General features: G+C 47.8%; 1 protein-coding gene across 1 annotated transcript in view; it reads left to right on the forward strand.

The window, feature by feature from the left end:
* The window catches only part of ATG2A (autophagy related 2A), a 2561659-nt gene that overhangs the window by 601799 nt on the left and 1944419 nt on the right, over positions 1-15441 (forward strand). The gene's annotated exons all lie outside the window — the stretch shown is intronic.

Consider the following 15441-nt stretch of genomic DNA (forward strand, 5'->3'; position numbering starts at 1 on the left):
GCTCGCCTCACAGGAAAAATAACCAACGCGTTTCGACCTTCTGCGTGGCGCTTCTTATATCAGAGGTCTTCATCAGGGTGGGAGTGTTTGTACGAGGGACTGGTAGTATCACATCTGTCTTTAATGAGTTTCAAGGTTCGTGACTCTCTTGACAGAGAAGAATCTTTAAGCTTTTATTACCGGTGGGAGACTTGTACGATGTCTGGGAGCGAGCCCCAGCGGTCAAGCTGCCAAACGATCCCGGGCTGTTTCCGGATGAGGCGCAGCTTGGCTATTTTTTGCTCTTGAGTGTTCTAACGTGGAGACAACTTCAAAAACGCCTGGGAAATCTTTTTTAAATATTTGCGCTTGGGACATTCAGAATCATTCCTGCCATCAAGCCAGGATAGCCACCGGAGTATTTCCGGGTTCTGGGACAGAAAAGGGGGAGGCTCCACTATGACATAGTTCCTGTAAGTTGCCATGGAGCTGAGGGCTCCTGTATATGCTCAGGCGTTCCTGCACATGCCATGACAGTATTGGAGGGCAGTATTGGAGGGCAGCACTGCAGGCGGTGAGTGTGTGACTGGTAAGTGGCCACACTTTCATTTGTGCCTCGCGGTGGGTCTTTGCGCGAGCACCTCACGCAGCCATGTTGTTCCTATGCAAAGCCTATTTGAAAAGTAACTAAGTGCTCAAAACAGTGTACAATAAATTCAAAGAAAAAATCACAAGAAAGAATGTGTAGGCAAAAATTGCCTAGAGCTTGCATCTGTACATATAGCAAGAAAACAGATTATACAATATATACATGAAAAATTATTATACAGTTTACAAACATCAAGCGCTGCAAGTTTATGTGCAGAAAAAAGTCCTACTCTCTTCTTTAAATAAAGGTCCGGGGACTCCTTTTCATAAGGTCCTCACGGTACAATGGTCTGTCTAGAAACCAGGTCAAAAAAACCTTATTGAATGGGCTATATGTAGTCAAAATGTCTTGACATCAATTTATCCTGGGTTCTTTAGGCTCGCCTCACAGGAAAAATAACCAACGCGTTTCGACCTTCTGCGTGGCTCTTCTTATATCAGAGGTCTTCATCAGGGTGGGAATGTTTGTACGAGGGACTGGTAGTATCACATCTGTCTTTAATGAGTTTCAAGGTTCGTGACTCTCTTGACGGAGAAGAATCTTTAGGCTTTTATTACCGGTGGGAGACTTGTACGATGTCTAGGAGCGAGCCCCAGCGGTCAAGCTGCCAAACGATCCCGGGCTGTTTCCGGATGAGGCGCAGCTTGGCTATTTTATGCTCTCGAGTGTTCTAACGTGGAGACAACTTCAAAAACGCCTGGGAAATCTTTTTAAAATATTTGCGCTTGGGGCATTCAGAATCATTCCTGCCATCAAGCCAGGATAGCCACCGGAGTATTTCCGGACTCTGGGACAGAAAAGGGGGCGGCTCCACTATGACATAGTTCCTGTAAGTTGCCATGGAGCTGAGGGCTCCTGTATATGCTCAGGCATTCCTGCACATGCCATGACAGTATTGGAGGGCAGCACTGCAGGCGGTGGGTGTGTGCCTGGTAAGTGGCCACACTTTCATTTGTGCCTCGCGGTGGGTCTTTGCGCGAGCGCCTCACGCAGCCATCTTGTTGTCTAGGCCTCTCTGCGCACCTGACTGCATCCAGGCGGTGTTTGTCGATAAAAACGACTTCTGGCACTGCCTCAGCATTCCCCTCCATTTTCAGTTGCCATCAGCGTGCAAATCATATCCGGAACTTGGCTAATACCTTACCTATTCCTATGTGAGCAGCGGAGCCTTCATGGATTAAATCCACTCAGCCATTTTGGTTGGTCATGCCCCTTCCCTTCATGCTTTTCATTGGAGAAAAGAAAGCACTTTACAATCAATTCAAATCATTTGCCTCTAAAAGGGGCATAGTCAATTAGTTATTAACCTGTAACAATGCATCTTGAAACTCTTTTAGATTCACTTGCAACACCCCACCTTCTTGGTGAATGGGGCGGGGGCAGCGGATAACTTAAAAGGAAACATCATTATAATTCAACACATAAACATACCAAACGGTAATGCAGAAAAAGGAATCTGATGGAACCAACATATTGGAATATTGTGGACTTACATCTGTGGTCAACACCACAAGTAAAAACATTTACTTAATAAAGATATTTTGGGACCCAACCACAAGAGGTCAGAATAATGCAAAGCGTTACTAAAGCATTGCATTTTGCAGTGCAAGACTCTTATGAGAGTTTCACGATCCAAACCTATTGTTACAGGTAAGTAATGAGTTTCTTCCTTATCCTTAACGTAAGCACTACTGTGTCCTAAACACATTGAGGACTCTGACAGCTAAAACATGATCTTTTCTCTACTTCAGTATCACAGAATTTGACAAATGTACACTACAGATATTTTATTGATAGCAACTCCTCTGCTGTTATTCAAACCAGTAAATTACCAGTGTTGGAGATTAACATTTATACTGCTACATTATCTCTTTTTTCATCTCTCACATGCATCTGTGCTGTTAGATGTGTCAGTGATTAGTTTGGAGGTCACATGATGCAGGCTGTATAGACATGGGGCAGAAAAGAGACAGGCATGATTGGTGCACATGTGACTTCAAAAAGCACACTGCCCTCTCTTCTCAAGGTACTTGACAGTTTGGTGATTGAGGAGGATGAACATAGGAAGGACAGTAAGACTGAGTCAGGAAAGTATCCTCTGCCAAACATCTCCTTTGGTTCTGCCCATTTGCCCCATGACTAGCATCTTACAGCTTTTTTTAGAAATACCTTCTAAAAGATATATACTCCTGTATATTCCTCACCTCATGAATACCCCTTACAGTCTTCAGACTTGTCCAGAAAACATTTCCTTAGCAATGACTCTACAGTGCTGCTGTTAGGTGATACCACCTTACTCCAGCTACGAGTCCACCACCATACTTGACATCACATCAGTACAGTAGGAGCTAACCAGAGCTCTTATGCCAGTTGCTGTTTTACGTCACCTCATTGACACCATCCAGAGCTCTCTTGGTGTCTCAGTGACCAATTTCTCAGCTTCCAATAGCAACTAGGTTACATATCTCCTCAAAGGTCCTCAGTCTTCAAACTGCGCAGATGGTGCAACAAGGTGATGTCACTTTCTGCCCCCTTTGAGAACTGCATGTGTGTCTGTGATCAGGACATGATACCGTGGCCTTAAGGCACTTGAAGGTCATGAGGGGGTGGGCGGCAAAGTTAATTTTGGCCACGGCCTGTTGGGAGACTCCAAGTAAGTGGACTCCCCTTCCCAAAGACAAATCACCTTACAGGGAACATTCTCCTAATAACTCTTCCCACAAAAAAACATGAGTGGTGCCATTGGAACGAGAGATCCTTTTTTGCTCGAGGAAGAGGTCCCGTTCCTGCGGTTTTCCAATGCCAGACTCTTATTGCCCCACTCTGTCCAAAATTAAGAGACTAGAGATTCCTGACCACAGGTGAGGCCTTCCTGCTAGCGATTACCGCTCTTTGTAGGATGGCCCGCAACCCTCTGTGCTGCTCCCCTAAGAGGGGTTAGTTCCTGTGGACTTGACGGCTGCAAACTCTACGCTGCGTCTTCACAGGCTTCCATCCCAGCGCCTATGATGAATTGTAAACTGTCTATTGTGTCATCCCATTTATGCTTGGGCATTTCATCAGCACTGATTTTGAAGCTGGGTGATACCATGACACATACTTCAGTACCGGACTAGGAGTCCATGGGGAAAACCATTATCCCTGTGGACCCGACAAGCAGTAGTGTTTTGCACACATGTGCAAAGATGTCCACATTGCTGCCTGGCAGATGTCCAGGACTGGGGGACACTGAGCCAAGGCCGTAGTCGCAGCATTTCCCCTGGTGGAAAGGGCCCTTAATCCTTCAGGGGCTGCTTCTTTGTCAGGGCATAGCAGATCCTAATGAAGAGAACAACCCAGCGAGAGATGGTCCTTTTCTGCACTGACCTTCCCTTCTTTGCTCCCATGTACCCCACAAAGAGTTTGTCGTCCACCCGAAACTCTTTTGTGCAGTCAAGGTAGAATGACAACAGTCTTTTTGGGTCCAGTCGGTGGAGACGCTCCTCTTTAGAGGGATGCAGAGGAGCAAAGTAGGTGGGCAACATGACGGATGGACCCAGATGGAATGGGGTCATTACCTTTGGTAAAAATGAAGCTCTGGTGCGAAGCACCACTTTGGAAAGAAACATCAGATACGGAGGCGAGCAATATAACGCCTGCAACTAACTCACTCTCCAGGCAGATATAATCGCCACTAAAAAGGCTGTTTTGATGGTCAACAGCCGGAGGGGACAGTTATGTAAAGGCTCAAAGGGAGCACACATTAGGTAGGTGAGTTCCAAATTAAGGTCCCACTGTGGAATAACAATGGGTGTGGGTGGAAACGAGCCAGCCCTTTTAGAAACCTATGTACAATTGGAGACTTAAAGAGATTGGACTGGTCTAGCAGGCGCAAAAAAAACAGACCGGTAACCCTAGAGAGCTCCCAAGGCAGAGCCCTGCTGGGCAAGGGTCAGAATGAATAAAAGAACTGTGGAAAGAGAAGCAGAAAGAGGGTCAATAGACCTTTCTGTACAGTATAATACAAAGTTCTGCCAACATCAGGCATATACCGTCTTAGTGGAGGGCTGCCTGGCTGCCAAAATAATGGTACATATTCCGGGAGACAGGTCAAAAGCCATCAACTGCTGCCGCTCAATATCCACGCATGGAGGTGCATAGTTGACAGGTTCAGGTGGAGAACCCTCACCTGCTGCTGCAACAGAAGATCCTTCCGAAGTGGCAGCCTGATCGGAGGATCGATGCTCATCTTCAGAAGCTCTGAATACTAGACTCTCCTTGCCCAGTCCGGAGCCACAAGAATGAATTAGGCCCGGTCGCTCCTGATTTTCTTCAGAACCCTGGGCAGGAGTGGTATGGGCGGAAAGGTGTACAGTAGGCCTGAGCGCCAATCGCGAAAAAAGGTGTCGCTAAGCAATAGTCCCCTTGGAAACTCCAGTGTGCAGTATTGCTGACACCTCACACTCTCTTTGGAGGTGAACAAATCTAACCAAGGTTCTCCCACTCCTGAACGAGACATGAGCCACCTCCAATGTAGACGCCATTCATGATCCACCAGGCATCGACAGTTGAGTTTGTCTGCCATGGTGTTCAGAGAACCTGTTTTCCTGGGTTTGTAGTGTGTTCAGGTTAGGGTGTTCTTTTTGGGTTTATAGGCTTGTTTGGAAAAGCAGATGACGGACAGTGGGTCATCCAGGCCAGCTTCGACATCCTTCTGAGCCCCCATTGAATTCCGCCGCCCGACCCCAGGGTTGTGGGCTAAATGGCTGTGTAAGCGACTCATGGTGGGGGGACGGAGGGGTATGTCTCATTGATCTGGCTTGACATATAATGCTGACCGATTATGTAACGATTTACTGATTCCTGCAATAAAAATAATTAAAAAAAAAAAAAAAAAAAAAAAATGGTGTTCAGAGAACCTGCCAGGTGTTGAACCACCAGGGTTATGCCCTGCTGTTCAAACCATGTATAGAGACGCATGGCCTTTCGACAAGAGGGTCTACAACCCCACCTCACCCTGCTTGATGCAGTACCACATGATGGAGGTGTGGTCCACAAACACCTGCAATAGCTTCCCCTTGATAGAGGGAAGAAATGCCTTCAGTACCAACCAAATCGCTCAGAGCTCCAACAAATTTATGTGTAGCCCCCAACTCCGCAGGAGACCAGCGTCCCCTGATTTCCACCTCTCCTAGATGGCCACCCCATCCCAGAAGTGACGCATCTGTCACAACTGTGAGCTAAGGTTGGGGTATGGAGAGGGGCTGCCGTTGACCCAATTGTGGTTCGTGACCCACTACTGCAGTTCTCTTGCAATTCCTTCTGAGATCTGGACCATGTCTGTGAGATTTCCCTGATGCTTTGCCAATCGTTGAGGTAGGGAAAGGCTGACACCCTTAACCTGCGCAGCTGTGCTGTGGCCACTGCCATCATCTTGGTGAACACGCGAGGGGCACTGGTAAGGCCAAAGGGGAGCACAGTGAACTGAAAGTGCTCACTTTCTACCTTGAACTATGGCCCGGCAAGATGGGGATATGAAAATACGCATCCTGCAGTTCCAACACTACCTTCCAGTCTCCTTGGTCTAGGGCAGACAAGACCTGAGCTAGAGTGAGCATCTTGAATGTCTCCTTCTTGAGAAAGAGATTGACAGAAGATCTAAAATCGACCGCAACCCATTGTTCTTCTTCGGAATCAGAAAGTAGCGGGAATAACAACCACTGCCTACTTCTGAAACCAGGACCCTTTCTATAGCTCCTTTGGCCAAGGGAGCTGTAACTTCCTCCTGGATCAATTTAAAATGATCCTTCCTCAGCAGTTCCTGATTTGGCAGAATGGGCGGAGGAAAAGAAAGAAAGAGAATAGCCCTCCTGAATTATCTGCAAGACTCACTTGTCTGATGTTATGGACCTCCAGTGGGGGAGATGATGATGGATTCTCCCGGCAACTGGAGTAGTGTGGTCTTGCAGAGCCAGAGTAGGAGTGCTTGGAGGCTGCAGCTGCCTGGGGCAGGGTGGCCAACGACTTCTGGCTTCCATTCCTAGGCCTGAATGAACCACATTCATGTCCCCGACTGGCTTGGGAAGCCTGGGCATGACGGTGGCTAGGATAGGGCTGACGCGGCTGGAAACCCCTTCCGTTACCACGAAAGGGGTCGAAAGATAGACTAGCCACGAGGAGTAGAAGAGAGGCCCAAGGATCTGGCCGTAGCTCGAGAGTCCTTGAACCTCACTAGAGGCGAATCTGTCTTTTACCCAAAAAAGGCAGGTTCCATCAAAGGGCATGTCCATCAGATTTGCCTGGGCATCACCCTGTCGTGGAAATGGACCTGCCCAGCGAATCCGTCGTATCAAGTCCGGGCCTTATGGTGAATTGTGCTGCATCTCTCCCATCCTTAACTGTCGGAGAGCGCACAGCCCAGGACTCCTCTTGGACTTGTGGCGGCACTTGCGCAAACGTCTCCCAAAGGGAGTGGAAGAAACGGCCCAATAAGCACGTGGTATTCACCAACCGCAATGCCAGGCTGGAGGAAAAAACATTTTCTTCCTAAGTGAATCCAGCCTCTTGGATTTCCTTTCCAGAGGTGCAGAAGGGAACGCCCTCTGTGATGTAGAGGCCTCCACCATCAAACTTTCTGGGCTGGGGTGTTAGCTGAGGAACTTGGGGTCGCCCGGAGCTGGGTGATGGTGTTGGACAATTGTTCTGTTCACAGGAGCCCCTGTGCTAGGCTTGGACCACGTGCCTAGAAGGACCTCAGTAAACACTTCATTAAAGAGCAAAAGGGGTTCTGAGGTGGAAGCCCCAGGCTGAAGCACTTCCGTCAGGAGATTAGTCCTGACCTCCACTGAGGGCAACTCCAATCCAAGTATCTCGGCTGTCCTCTTAAACATCATAGCATAAGAAGCCCCCTCCTCCGCAGCCACAGTTGGTGGAGAGAGCATGACAGTTTCTGGAGAAGTATCCAGTCCACTGGCTTCCCCTAGTTCCCCATACCAGTCCAACTGCTCTGCAGAGTCATCCTGGTGTTCCAGAGTGTCCATAGACCCTCCCATTCCTCTCCTGAGCCCAACACATCTACAAAGTGTTCAGGCAAACCCCTGGGTTCAATCCACTTCGGAATCGGTGTCCAGCGACGCCATTCCAACTCCGTGCCATCGAGGATAAGGATGGGGCCTGCGCTGTCGATGGGCCCCAGCGGTGCCGCAGGCACCGACTTCGGGTCCAACTCCGGGAGAGGTCGCGATGACACGACTGGCGTCGACCTAGATCCATTATTGGATCTCTGATGCCCCACTGGCGCAATGGCCGGAGCCGATGGCGTTGAATCCGACCTGACCCTTCCGACCCCACGGGCCCGAAGGCTCACCAGAGGGATTGGCCCGCTCAAAAACGCGGCACATGGCCTTGTAGAATTTTTTTTATCTGAGTGGGGGTCACTCCGGCTCCTGGAAAAGGAGGGAGGCGCAAAGTTAGCTCTGGCTCCATGGAACCGTGCCTGGAGGATTGGTGCTCCTTACCTGCTTCGTCGACGAACGACAGTCGAGGTGACAATGAAGTCCACTTGGACTTCTTCGCCTCATCCTCGAGTTTCTCGATGGCCTCAAGTGGGATGAAGAGGACTTTGGTCTCCGAGAGCGGTACAGAGACCTCGTCTTCCGAGATTGGGACCGGGACCTCTGCAGAGTCTTGCTTGACCGTGTCGGCTATCGGGCCGCAAGGTGCTTCAAAGCCCGCTTCCGTAAAGTCTTAGGAGCCATGGCTGACAGTCGGAGCACGACTTTGGATCGTGGTCGCTCCCGAAACACCAAAGGAAGACGAGGTGAGGATCGGTAACCAACATCGTGCCGGGACAGGCCACGCATAGCTTAAATCCTGTCTTCCTCGATGAAATCCTTGGCACACAATGGACATAAAATCTGGAAGTCAACAAAAGTCGTGAAAAAGCCTGTCAAAAAGCGACAATGCTAGCTCTCCCAGATCGGAGCTGAACTTGGGCGGAAAGAAAAGAACGGACGCCTGCATGGCTAGGTGGAGCTTATATGGGCACCGCGATGTCCTAACCGACGCTACCGATGTCTACGACATCATGCAGAGCCAAATGGAACTACCCAATGGCGCGTGCTAGGGGTGTTGCTCAACAAAAGTTTCTGGATCCAGCCTGACGCATGGGAAATTCAAAGGTAAGGAATCTGAATCTAGAAGTCTCTATTAGATAGGCTTTCTAGCCTCAATGAAGCAAAGGCTAGTGCAAGTGTTAACGTACAACATCACTTCCATGTGGTGCTGTACCAAACAGGGTGGGGTGGTGTGGGATTGTGGCTGCTTTGTCAAGAGGGCATGCGCCTCTGGATGTGGCTGGAACAATAGGGTATATCCCTGGTGGTTCACCATCTAGTGGGCTCTCTGGATGCCAGAGCAGACAAATCCAGCCGCAGATGCCTAGCAGATCACGAATGGCACCTCCATCCGGAGGTGGCACAAAGTCTCTTTCTGTAGTGGGGAGAGCCTTAGTTACATCTGTTCACCTCTGCCGCGAACGCGCAATGTCAGCAGTTTTGCGCGTTGGAGTTTCCAAGGCGGCTCTTGCTCTGAGAGACTTCTCGTCTGGAGTGGAGTTCAGGCCTCCTTTCCGCCCATACCACTTCTGCCCAGAGTTCTCAAGAAGATCAAGAACGACCGGGGCCAAGTTATCCTTACGGCTCTGGACTGGGCCTGAGAGTCTAATGTCCCGAGCTACTGAGCATGGTCATCGATCCTCTGATTTGGCTGCCCTTTCGGAAAGATCTTATGGCGCAGCAGGGGAGGTTTTTTTACCTGAACCTGTCCATTCTCCACCTTCGTGCATGGAGATTTAGCGACGACAGTTGACATCTTTCGACCTTCCTCCTGAAGTCGGTAATGTCATCTTGGCAGCCAGGCGTCCCTCCACCAAGACAGTATACGCCTGCTGTTGGAAAAAAATTGTGTCATGGTTTGAGAGGCTGACTTAGCATATGGTGCTCACTTATGTAAGTGTAGCACCTTGCACTAATCCAGACAACCCTTATGGTGATTTTAGTGGTCTTAGACAACCTTAAAAAGTTCTCTGAGTGGTAGCTGTGGAGAGCAGCCTTCAGGCTTAGTCCAGAAGGAGTGTAAACCACCTTGTTTTACCAGTATGTAATCTTATGGTATAGATTAAGTGAAAAAGAATCACACACCGTAATTATACAAATTGGTATTTTATTACAAACACTCACTAACACAATTGTACTTACCTGGAGATAGAGACACAATACACACAATACTTAGGAAATAGAGCACATAAGTAGCACAAATACACAGTGGTCTCCAGGGGGAGACCAAGCCATATACTAAAATAGTGGTATGCAAACCAAGACTCAAGTTGAGACTGGACCCAGAAGACGTAGAAGTGTTGGAAACCCAAGGAACCACCCGAGGTATTACCCAGGACCCCCAAGGAGGTCGTGTGCAGTCAATGGGTAAGTCGCGATTACAGTTTTAGAGGAAAAGGACCCTTCCCAGCGGACCCTGAAGAAACACCCTGGAAGATGGAGGGTTGGAGAGTCACCCCACCCGTGGATACCCCTGGATCCAGGATACATACACCAGGGAAACCGGGTGCATAGGTGTCGAGTGATGTCAGAAACCACTGTAGACCACAACGGAGGTAACCCAAAGGTGGATTCAGAAGGAGAAGAACCTGCAAGCAGAGGGGACACAGTCTATGCCACTCAGGAGTGACCAGGAGGCACATAAGACGAATGCCCACTGCTGTTGATAGATGTAGGATCGTTGATGGTGCCCTTGAAGTTGAAGCTGTGCGATCCAGGCGGCACTGTGGAAGACAAGGAGCCGTTAACGAGCTGTCCCACATCAGATGTCAAGAGCCAGGGGGCTCAATGTCCAGCAGAGGCACCAACACACCTTGCCAACGGCAACAAGCGTAGAAATCGAAGAAGGTGCAGTGTCAGCACCAGCAAAGTCCAAGTGACTCACCACGACTAGGTAAGTCAGAGCAGGCCCTGAGCAAGCAGGGAAGCCCACTGAAATCAAAGAAGTCCTTTGAAAGGACTTGAAGATCTCTGGAGATGAGTCGCCTAGTCTTAGCAACAGCCAGCCGATGTGGTACACAGGGGCTCGGTTCAAGCGGAGCCAACAAGGGATACTGGCCTCAGACTCTGTCTGAAGTCAGTGCAGGCCTTGAGGGAGTTGTAGAGCTGCCACCTGTGTTACTGAGCCTGTTGGATTCCGTAGGGGCCCTGGGACAGCAAACTGGTCATCTACGTTACGGTGCCTGCTGATGAAGGGGAGTGACTTCTTCACCCCAATGGAGATTCCTTTGGGTGTCTTGGATGTCCACAGGCCCTGTGAAGAACCTGTATGGAGCATGGACACGAACGGTGCTGTGGACTTGCAGGACAATGAGACCTGGAGAAGTCAGAGTCTTCCCGGTTGCTGTCTCGGTTCCCAAAGCGAAGTTCTATGCAGTCTATCCGACGCGGTCAGAGTGTCCAGACGGTTGAAGATGATGTGAAATTGAATCCCACGACGAATCTTAGGTCCCACCCTCAGGTAAGCCCTTAAGTACCCTTAGTAAAGGGTTGGGATTGATTCAGGTGTCCCTCCCAGAGGAGGGGCTGGACAGTGGGGAGGATACTCCCATCATTACATGTCATTTGTCCAGTTTCGCACCAGAGTGGGAGCCAACAGCTCCCTGAGCTGGTTTGAACTGGAGTATGCAAGGAGGGCTCCAGATGTGCCCCTCAAGCAGTCTCCGTGGCGCTGGCAAGCGCCCCCACCCTGTCCCAATACATTTAATCCTGTCTGGGAGGTGGTCACACCTTCCTGTGACAGGATACCTATTGTTCTGCCTTCCCGTGCTCGAGCTTGGCTCAGCAGAAGGAAGGCAGAAACGTGTCTCTGGTCGGCAGCAGCACTAGCTTGCTGTCCGGTTCTGGAAGACTCGTACTGGGAGCATTGATGGCCTCCCAGAGGAGCTTTACAGTGCATGAAGTCATTCCTCCCACACCATTTATGGTGTGAGGTTATGATTCCAACATGTCTGATACCAAACATGACAGGGTTTGTTACAGCCAGTTTAGAGATGGTCATCGCATAATGACGCATGGCCACTCATATCATAATGGCAATTGCACTTACAACGCAGAAGAATGAACTCTGTAGGCTGTAGGGGTGCTCGGATAATGCAGGGGCACCCTCACACTTTGAATCTGCCTTCAGGATTAAAAGGCCTGCCTTAGGGGCGACTTACAGATTTTAAGTGTAGTAACCGCAGGAAGGAAACATATATCTGTCATAAGTGGTGCAATAGCAGGCCTGTAGTCACAATTTGAGTGGTCTCTCATGGGTGGCATAATGTATGCTTCAGCTCATGGGAGACCCCTGCTGTACCTATGTCCTGGGTACATTAGTACCATATTCTAGGGACTTATTAGGGCACACCAGTAGCCAATCTGGAGTGTACCTAAGTACTCACCATGTCCCATTTAGGGAAGAAGCACAGAGACCGGGGTCCTGATTAGCAGGATTGCAGTCAGACTAGTCAGAAAACATAGTGATACCAGCAAAAAGTGGGGTTGACCATGAAAGCAAATCCTACTTTCCTATACATGGTGTACCAAAACAACTATTGATCCCTTTTCTGCTCCTTTTTCTGAAGTCTTACCTTCATTCCATCCCTTGCCCAGCAGAGCTCTTCTCTGGGCACTCTTAAGGGCTATCTATCTGCCATTTCTGCCTTCTTGCGGTTGCCTAACCAACCTTCTTTGTTCAAGTCCCCTATTGCACATAGGTTTCTCAAAGGTTTTACTCATCCCTTCTCTCCTACACCATTCATTATGCCTTAGTAGAACCTTAATTCAGTTTTGACTTTTTTAATTTGCACTACTTTTGAGCCTCTCCACAATTGTCCACTCAGGCTTCCTACACTGAAAATAGCCTTCCTTGTGGCAATTCGTGAGTGATCTGCCGGCCTTATCATCTAAGCCGCCTTACCTCTCAGTCTATCCTGACAAATTGGTGCTCCGGACAAGGGCCTCCTTTCTACCAAAAGTGGTCACCCCTTTTCATGTAGGCCAGTCTATCACCATGCCTACCTTTTATGCTCCTCCATATCCCTCTAAAGAAGAGGATCAACACCACTGTCTAGACCCAAAAAGAGCTTTGTCATTCTACTGTAATCACAGATGGAAGTTTGGGGTGAACGACCAACTTTTCATGGGATATGTTATTGTGAAGAAAGGTTGGGTGGTGCAGAAGTGGGCCATCTCCAGATGGGTCGTGCTCTGCATTAAAATCTGCTATGCACTGGCCAAGAAGCAACCCCCTGAGGGTTTTGTGGGCTCATTCCACCAGAGCTAAAGCTGCGACCACCGTGTTAGCATGTGGAGTTACAGTCCTGGATATTTGTCAAGCAGCAACGTGGGCTTCTCTGCACACATTCAACAAACATTAATGTCTGGACAGTCAGGTCTGCAGGGATGGGCTCTTTGCCCGTTCGGTCTTGCAGGCTTTTCTCATTTGAAATTAGTTCGCAGACCCTACTCCAGGATGGTATTGCGTGGGTATCTATTCAAAGGTAAGGAATCTGCGGCTAGAAGTCTCTCTCAGATAAACAAGTTGCTTAGTTTCAGTAACGCCTTATCTGACAGACTATATCTAGCCGCAGATTCCTTACTGACCCACCCATCCTGCCCGCTCTGCGAACAGATTTCTACGGACAGCGTTGGCCCATTTCTGGGCCCTAGTTTTCAGAGTAGGAATCGCTATTAGAAAATAACTATTTAGGAAATGCTAAACCATTCAGTGGTCTAAAGGCTCATAGGTACGAATTGTTTTGCATTTCTAAAGTTGCAATTTCCTGATAGGAAATCTCAGATTTGCAAATGCAAAACCAAGGGGGCCTATGGGCCTAAGGCCCCCCCTTGATGCTCATCAAAAGTGCACAAATGCACTAGATTTCCTATTTAGGGAATCACAATTTGCAATTCCCTATCTGCCTTTGTACATTAGGAAAGGCTGTTTTGCATTTCTCAACGGGCCGAAATTGCGATTCAGCGCGCTAAGAAATGCAAAATAGCTTTTAAACATATGGCCTGTAGTTTTTACCAGATAAGGTGTTACTGAAGTTAAGTAACTTGTTCGATTTGTAGTCTGGGTTCTCACTGCGAATATTGTGCAACACCAGTCACAGCTATAATACGCCCTCAGACAGAAGTAGAACATTGGTTGACAAGGCTTGTTCTTCTAATGTATGGATGTTGGTGTTGCCGTAGCAGGTTGAAGAGACCATTGTGCTCAATAAAACCGATTTATTAAAACCACGATGTCCTACCCCTTTGCTCGCCTGCTTAAGTTGTAGTGTGTAGTGCCTACAGACTGCATTCTCATAGCATGAAGGAAAATGAAGTGAAAAAAGGAACAATGATGCTTATGATTGGAAGTCCTGAAGAATAAGAGGTAGTGCTGAGGTTTGCTATAGAGAGGCAACGCTGGAAGGGTTAACAATTTTGATATATTCTGACTACATTAGACTGATCAATAGATGGGGCAACAGCTATACAGTGTCCAGAAAACTCTGTTGGGTCTGGTGGCTTCTTTGACACCCGGCAAGATGAACGTTGTTTGTGGTGTGTCTACATGCATCTTCAAGCAACTTGAGACAGCAGATTCATTACTGGCTAATGTGTGTGCTAGTTTGGAGATCAGTCACAATTGTTAATCCAATTCATGTTGGTGTGAGACATTTTACTCCACATTAAGCACAGGCAGTATGGAGGGTGCTGGTGTTTTTTATGTTACAGAACATGTGCAGACATTTGATTAGGAAATTGCTGTTCTTTTTTTGCCTCCTCTCCTTTCCGCTTCTTTTGGGTGTGGGCGGGAATGTCTGGATTTATTTTTCACATTCCAAGTCAAATTCTGAGATGTCAGCAGTGTTTTGAGTGATGCTTTCTTATCGGCCGTATTGTTACTAACTGTGATAAAAATATTAAAACAAAAAAAGTTGGTTGACTGTCTTCTTCCAAGTCATAATTCTTTCATCCTTCCCAGTCATAATTCTTTCATCCTTCCCTTGGTGTCTGTAAGGAATACCAGCCCTTGTTTAAATACATAAAGAGCCCACACATCAATAAGAGCATTTCATTTGGTATAAAGCATATTTTGCAGGATTTGGGTTCATCACTCGGTGTTCTTTCAATTCCATAGCTATACTTAAAGAAATAGCATAATGGAAGATCAGTCCAAAACAAAGTCAGGCTCTATATTTCTCGTGCCTGACTGTAAAGATGCCTCTACTTCAATTCAGCCTTCTGGGAATACATTGTAGGTGTTCTTAGCATTGTTCAGTGTCTTTATTTCTGTCTTTTCTTATGGCTCTCACAACTCCTGTAGGAAAGGTTGTGCTTACTACTCTGTTTCCTGTATATGAATATTAATGATTATCACATGATAGTGAAGCAAAGGTTAGTTATCAGTGACGCTAATTCTCCATCAGGGTTACTTACCTGTGACAATAGTTCACCATCAGGAAATCTTTCAACAAACATTCTTCCTCCCTAATAGAGCCACAGGAATGAAATGTGCTTGGTCCTATGTCCTTGAGTAGATAAACAAAATGAAAAGCAGGACTAGGGGGGTCACTATCCTGTATACTGTGATTGTGACTGTCCTTGGATAACTTTATGTAAGGCAGCATGCATATGAAAACGACTGTTGTTTCTTTTAAAAAGGATACTTTGAGTGCTTTCATCTAGTAAACCCTTTATTAATTTCTACTTTTAGCGTGTTATTTCTTTGTACAGCTGCAT

The sequence above is a fragment of the Triturus cristatus genome, chromosome 9 (genome assembly GCF_964204655.1).
Source record: "Triturus cristatus chromosome 9, aTriCri1.1, whole genome shotgun sequence".
NCBI classification, from domain to species: Eukaryota; Metazoa; Chordata; class Amphibia; order Caudata; family Salamandridae; genus Triturus; species Triturus cristatus.